Raw genomic sequence first — 8,451 nt, 5'->3', positions numbered from 1 at the left:
TTAGCAAAGGGTTGTTCTTTTAGCGCGAATTGAAAGGGACGGAAAGGAGAGTTATGTCGACGAAGTGCTTTGAGGTATATGCAAGTGGATGAATGACAAAGGATGAAGTGCATTGAAATCTGTGCAAGTACCTAGATCACAAAGGACGAAGTATTTTGAGATCTATGTAGATGGATGAATAATAGAGGATAGGGCATTTTGAGATCTATGCAAGCAGATGAACTACATAGGATGGAACACTTTGAGATATGTACAAACGGATGGATGAAAGAGGATGAAGTATTTCGAGATCTCTGCAGATGGATAGATGATAGAGGACTAAGTGCTTTGAGATTTGTACAAGCGGATGGATGATAAAAGACTGAGCACTTTGAGATTTTGTGTAGGTAGATAGATGATAGGGGAATGAGTGCCTTCGGATCTATGCAAATGGATAGATGACGAGGATAAAGTGCTTTGATATTTGCGGAGTAGATGAATGACAGAGGATGGAACACTTTGCGATCTGTGCATGTAGATGGATGATAGAAGATGAGCTTTTTGAGATCTATTCATATGGTGGATGATAGAGGATAGAACGCTTTGAGATATGTGCATATAGATGAATGATGGAGGATGGAGCACTTTAAGGTTTGTACAGATAGATGGATGATAGAGGATAGAGCACTTTGAGATATGTGCATGCAGATGAATGATTGAGGATGAAGCGCTTTAAGAACTACACAGGTGGATGGATGATAGAGGATGGAGCACTTTAAGATCTGTATAGGTGGACGAATGATAGAGGATGGGAGGCTTTAAGATTTGTGCAAAATAGATGGATGATAAAAAATGGAGCACTTTCATATCTGTGTAGGGAGACAGATGACAGAAGACGAGGGCGCTTTAAGATCTATGCAAGTGGATGAAGCTCCTCCTCCTCAAAACTTAGGGGTTTTCACAAATTCGCTTCCTAATCACAAAGCAAAGGGCTTAGGAAGAGGTAGTAATCAGGTAAACATGAACTTGGGACTTGAGGAAACCCCGATTAACCTAGTTAAGATGATTAGGTGCACCCTCTATTGCCTTAGGAACTTCTTTCTCCCAACTAGATGTGTTCATCGAAAGGATGTTGTTCTTTTAACTGGGAGTAAGTAATAAGCCTATTTTCTCTAGAATGACTTCCCAAAATCTGCACCGACAAAGAATAGAGTGCTTTAAAATCTGCGCAAAATGGACGAATGATAGAGAACGGAGCGCTTTGAGATCTATGCAAGCAAATGAATGATAGAGAACATAATGCTTTGAGATCTATGTAGGTGGATGAATGACAAAGGATGGAGCATTTTAAGATCTATGCAAGCAGATGAATATCAAAGGATGGAGTGCTTTGAAATGTATACAAACGGATGGATAGTAAAGGATAGAGTGTGTTGAGATTGCATAAAAGCCATAATCCAACCTCTACGAGTTAAGGATATTTTTATCTTTTTTCTTACTTCGTTAATGGTGCCACGACCCAGATAAATAGATGAACCATATTGTAATAAAAATGAAGTTTTAACGGCTAATTAAAACTTTTAAAATTTTTAGGATCTAAATGTAATAGCTCAAACTTAAAGGAGTATCTCTATAATTTTATCTAAAAATAAATGATAAATAATTTCTATTAATGTTTCATATGGCTCATTTAGATTTTTATATAAGTACATCCTTATAAATTTACTTATGATATAGTATTTCGGTTGAGCTTTGAATTATTTATGCTAGAATACTCATGTCAATATTTGAACTTTTATAGATTACGTAACTTTTTTCCCATGTATATATGACTGCAAACATCTATTATTGTCTTTTCTGTGAACCAGGACCATTTAATATCAGAAATCTGATCCTCTTCTGTTTCTGAAATTTTTCTTCTACTTCCTGGGCAGCTTGACTGAATCTTGAAAAAAAGCTAGTGTTATGTTATTTATTGCCACCAATGATCCCCAACTTTTTCCTATTTCAGCCACATGCTAAGCACACATCAGGCTGTTCCACATTTTGAAGGCATCCATATTGCATGGATGATGTTTAATTGCTTGATAATGATTAATAATTAGGGCATGCTTGGTTTGCGATTGAACTTGGAGTCAGAATTAGAATCAGAATTGAAATAGATTGGAATAAAAATTAAAATAACCATATCCTCCGATATATTTGGTTTGTAACTAAAATCAAATTGAAATCAGAATCAAAATGGAATTTGAATAGCAAAAGAAAGTAAGGATTGAATTTTGGAAGATTGGGGCATTTTTATTTCTTTCTAGAATTGGAATAAAAATAGAACTCCCTTGGACTAAACGATTAGAATGGGAGTCACTCATTTTTATTCTCATTTTAGAGACCAACTACCCAACTAAATATGCTATTAATGAAAGTAGATGACCAGGCAACATTCAAGGGTGAGAAATTTTATAAAAGGGAATTGATGGGGCCACCCCAGTAACGAGAGAACTGTGATTCAGCTGTCGCAGCCTCCAATATTATGGTAGCCTTGGCTTTATCTTCTTTTCAAGTGTACCGGTAATTTTTTCTTTTATGAACACATTATTGAAGTTCTAGCAGCAAAAAGACAGGTAGATTCCATGAGGTAGTACAGAAAATCCAGCTGCTATGATGGAGGAGTATGATTGAAATGGCTGGTTTTGTCTGAATTTTTACTGGGGCATGGATCATGATCAATAGGAACGGCAAGTGTACGAGTGGATAACATCCTAGATTTTCTTTTGTAATTTTAGTATTTATATGCCCATTTACTTAGAAAAGTTGAGATAGATATTTGAGATGCTTGTCATGATGATTAAGGTTGAATGTTGATACGTCTCGAAACCGACTGGTAGAGGATCAGCCAATTAGATCCTTCTGTGAAGCTTTTATCTAATCAATCAAGGCCTACCATGTGGCCAACTCAAAAAAGCTGGCAATACCTTGGCCACCATCACATCATAGATAATTTTTCAAACTACATTTGCAAGATGCGTAGAGTGTGACGCATGTGCGAAACGACTATACATGATTCTTGGAACATGCAGTGGCTTGCCAAAGACAACCAACCATATGCCCAGATTCTCCAACGACAGACATTGGCCTTCGCCTACGCAATCCGAACTAGAGAGACTCTCCGAATAAGTGCTTTTGAGCTCTCACATGTCACCATGTTGTTGCTCTATCACTCTCAACCTCTGCTATTCCCCTAGCTGGGTATTTGACCACTCGACCGATCGAAAAAAACCAATTCTTCTTGGAAAAGGTCGATCGATGAGTTTTTTTTTTGACTTAGGTCTCGGAGGGTCCTCCACCAAATATTCTCTGACAAAAGAACTTTTTCATCTTTATTGTTTCACATTGAAACCGATGTTGGAGTGAAGACCCAAGCACGACCTCAGCTTTACAGCATGAATCTCGAATGCATCATCGATCTACACATTCTAAACAATTGACCATCGAGCTCTCTAGCAACCTCACTAGTTTGGGATATCAGTCATACTGATTGTTAGTGGCAACAGGTATCTTATATAAATCAATCATCTTTTCAAGTAATTTGGTGTCTGTTTAGCTTCGTCGTTTTCGCTGTAATTCTAATGATGATGACGGTTTAATCCTTAAAAATAGATCATTTGTTGCCTTTTGATTATCATATTATAGTAAAAATTAATGTCAAGATTTGCCGTCTTAATACCGAACTTTATGTCGTTACCATTCTATTATAGTATCAATACGCAATATGGTACAAAATAGTGAGATGTGCTAGATGTTAATTTAATATAAGACTGCATACCAGTTCGGTATCCATATGTTACAATATGGCACCAATTGGTACATCAAATTTTTGTTGATGCTCATAATATAGTGAACGATCTGGACAAATCATTAAGAAGTTATTGTGTTACATAAACATGTGCAATAAGATCATTGAAACATTATCCAAAGTGTTCTAATTACTGAGAAATGTTCATGCACAAAGTTCTACACCAAGAAATTTCAATTTAGATCTTGGCTCCTGTTGATAGCCAGAAAACCCACCTCTCTCTCTCTCTCTCTCTCTCTCTCTCTCTGTGCCCCCAATACTATTTGTGCACACCTGCCATCAAATGGAATATGAGCCAATATAGGGCTCGGACGGTATTAATGACCTTCCGTTTTCAGTCTAGATGGAACAGAAGATGGGCAGTGGTCCAGTAACACAATAATTGTAATTCATCAATGTGAAGACCTTGGAAAGGAGAGAGGGAAGAGTAAACGCCATTTGGAACTTTTTTTTTTTATAACATAATACGACTTACGAGAATCTCCTGAACATGCTTAGTTGCAATGATGTGATAAAGTTATTGTAAATATAAGATGATTAGATGAATCCGTATCTCTGAAGTATATCTTATATTATTGGTGAGATTCTATAGCCTAATGTCAAAATTTAAACAATAGATATTTAGATGGATTAGGATTCAAGGTTTCTAGTGTGGTCATGGATTCTATGACAGATGGTAGTGGTGGGAAATGATTGAAATTAGAAAAGAGGTGACTGATTGAAATGGGTGGAATTCCATGTTTGGGAGAACAAGGACAGGTGGGGTGCATGTGAAGGGCATTTAATAATCTATGTCACTCGTTAAAATCTAATCAATTTGGTGAAGCGGAACCCCAACAACACCCATGTGAGATATCATTGAGACGGAGACAATGAATGAAGAGCTAATACAGAATGAGAAAGAGAAGGGAGTGCAGCAAATTTATAATGAAAAGAAGGGCTAAAACCATTAACAATTTTGTGGGGGCAGGGGATCGAGGTAAGATGTCATGATACTTCTCACCTATCCTTTCCCTGGCTGGTGATTGGTAGGCTTGGCTCGCTGCGGCTCAGTGTCCTCCCAAGCTTAACCTTTTCTCCCTTGTGATCATGGTCGTATTTAACCATAATGTAAAAGATGAAACCATAAAATAAATCGATTCAGTTCTGGAAACCTATGAGCAAATTAAAGCTGAGGTTTGGGGTTTGTATAGGTAGGATTAGTTTGGAGCTAAATTCGGATCGATTTAAATAGATTTTTTAAAATTACAATCGAAACCAAACTGACTATTTACAAAAGCCGTTTGAAATCGATGTGAAACTCTGATTCACTGTATCGAATTAATATTCTATTATATATATATAATATAAAAAAATTAAAAATTAAAAATTTATATATATAGATATATATGATTGGATCGGCTTAGGTTGATTTGAATATATATATATATATATATATATATATATATATATATATATAGGGTTAAATTAGTTTTTTCAAAAATTAAACCGAAACCGATCTGAATTTTTTTGGTTCAAAAATTTTTCAAATCAAAATCAAACTAAATTTAAAAATATTGATATAAACTGGTTTGGATTAGGTTCATGTTGGCTGGTTTTTTTTTGGTGCACCTGTAGCTGAGGGTCCTTATTTCATTAATAGCTGATGTAGTTAATAATTTGCAAATTAACTTCTGAGGCATTTTTATTGGGTATCCTGGACAAAATAAAATAGGGATACACTGCCCTAAATATCTGTTTTGTGTTTTTCCTTACTATTTTATAACAACTTGGCATATTTGTCTTCTTCTTATAGTTATCATATATAAGAACTGTATATATTATGCATAAAGCATCACTTTTCTTTTAACCCAAAAAACAAGAAAGCAGCCCTTTTTCATGCCTCACCAATGGGATTTCTAGGAAAGCTAAATACTTACTTTAAGATTTTAATTCTACATTCTTTTCTCATGATGAGTAAGTTTGGAACTTTTGGCCTTACCTTCACTCTTAAGAGTGCTGCTGTATCTTGATTTTATTACCATAGCTTAGAGCTGCTTGAATACATCATATGCATGAGGTGTCTCAGGTTATCATTTTTGTGCGACCACCATCAGGTCTGTACTGGTGCATTTGTGGAGAAAAACATGGAATGCTGCTACTTTGAGTGGCAAATGATCACTTTCAAAGGTACATGATATCCAATGCAGTCTCATACATTTATGCAAGTTGCTGCTGGAGCCCAGCAATATAACTCTCTCTCTCTATCTCTCTATCTCTCTAGTCATTATTTGGTTAGATCCTTAACTCACAGGTGCAAGGTTTCAGTGCATTACAGTGCACAGTACTCCCTAATTGAAGTGACAAGGTCCCATTCATGATGTGTACAGAAGAAGGCAAGGTCCTTCCAACTGTGTTGCTCCTGTGCAACATGACATGAGACAAGTTGCGTACCAAATCATGGCTATAAGCAAATCCCACCGTGATCTGGATCCGACCACCTGCTACCTTATGGACGTGGATTCACATGCCCAACAAAGAAGGAAACAGCGACAAATTCAATGACATGTACCCCCCGTTTCCTCTCTGAAGACCTTTGAAAGGAATGCAAGTTTGTGCAGCCGGGCATCATTTCAAAGACAACAGTTCTTTGGATCCAGCTTGGATCAAGTCCAAGTTTTAACTGTCAGAAATTATATGCCGCACCAGCATTTAATTTTGGTGTTATTTTCATTTGGTCTTGTTATGTTGAATTGGATTTACATGGGTCAAGTGTAATTTCTCGAGGTAACTTTGGTAAGTATAGGATGCTTACCTTGAACATATATCCAATTTTTTGGATCTTGTATCTTTGAAAGGACTTGCTGTGCTTCATGGAGTGATATCTTAAATCTGACTACCTAGTTGGCAATGCATTGGATCTTATGAGAAGATCTCGATGGTTTGTTAAGCTCGTTTCTTATCGATGACGGGACAAGTAGGAAGATGTATAAGGCGAGGGCAACATTTTCTAACAATTGATGTATATTGTATTTGTGATTTTGTTTTCTCAAGTGAAAACAATTGGTGGCCTCCTTTCCAACAATATTATGTAATGCTGCTATGGCACCTCACCATAGGAATAAGGGATGGATAATGTACTCCAGCTCATGTTGAGTCAACATAGAAGACCATAAACAATGAAGAGATCATGGTGCATTGAAGTTTGTAGATTTTCTTTTGTTCTTTTTTTTGAAAATGTTGTGGAAAGCTTTTAGAAACAGGAAAGACAGGTGGGAATCCAGGTGCAAAATGCTTTCACAGAAGCTTCTTGACAGTAACTTATACTACCAACCACTTGCCTATCCATGATGCACGATCCCAATGTGAATTCTGCTACTAATTTATCTTATACGGTGTGATGAGCAAGTTGGAATTGAAAAAACTTCATCCTGCGTCGCAGGAGATATTTGGTATGCGATGCTTCTTTGCTGTCATTCAAATTTGAGCTAAAGCTGACAATCTCAGGTGAAAGGTGTTCCCTACCGGACGTGCTTGCAGAGCTTTTGTGAGCCCCAATTTTTCAAATTCCAATACAGACAGAATTCATTCCTTTTGTTGTACATCATGTGAAGGCTGTGTCCTAGTCCCATGGTTTTGCATATAGCACAAGAGAATACTGAAAGGTGGTCAAATATTAATTTGAAACTTATTCACAAAGATTGAACAGGAGGAGAGATGGCTGATTTATATTATGAAACATAGTTGTAGAAAGCTCAGAATGTTGCTTCCCTTAATAACAAGTCAGCCTTCGATCAGATGTTGGTGCACCATCTAAGAAAATGAGCGAATCGCTCTTAAAAAATGCATATTGAATGTGGAGATCAATGAGCTTCAGGTTGGCATTGTGTATCATCAATCAACTCAAAGATTTCGTACCGAAAAAATCAGCTTCATAATTTTGAAAATTTCTTTTTCCCTGTGGATTGAACATATTACCTCTTGAGATAGAATCTATTCTAGCACACAAGATAGTGATCTTCCACTTTTGTTATGCCTATTTTATCAGATAACATGATATTTTCGGTAATATTGCAACTATATGAAATTGCAGATATTCATATTTGCTTGGATATCCTCCTCAGACCTATTTTCTTATTTAATTGCTTCAAAAGTGTTAATTAAACTGTCTACTGTGCTGTTTTTTGTGAGTGGTCTATATGCAACAGAGATAGCAGCAACATGTTGCTGTACTCCTAAATGCGAGACATGCGAACATGCCATGGCTTGAATCAATGAGAATTACATGGTCAATAGGGTTGCCAGGTGAGTGGTGACTGCAGCATGATACCACTACCTCTCTCAGCAACTACTTTAATACGGACAAGTTTGGTCAAGAGTCTTTTGTTAGATTTGCTGTTAGCACTTTGTCAGGACTTTGAATTTCCAGGTTCTCCCGTAGATGTCGGAGAACATGAGCAACATGATTTATAAGCATAGTTCTTTGTTCAAGGACTAGTATATACAATAGTGCTTATGAGATGCAAAGTTGCACCATATGTAACAAGCCACTATGAGGTATGATATGGTCCAAAGTAAGCACACTTTACACATTATATAATCTTGAAGGGTCGACTAACTGAAACACCAATGAGGTCAAC

This window comes from Phoenix dactylifera, chromosome 5 (genome assembly GCF_051530095.1).
Source record: "Phoenix dactylifera cultivar Ajwa chromosome 5, Ajwa_hap1_PhDact_Kaust_v1.1, whole genome shotgun sequence".
In the NCBI taxonomy this organism is placed as follows: domain Eukaryota; kingdom Viridiplantae; phylum Streptophyta; class Magnoliopsida; order Arecales; family Arecaceae; genus Phoenix; species Phoenix dactylifera.
This window is presented reverse-complemented; position numbering follows the sequence as displayed.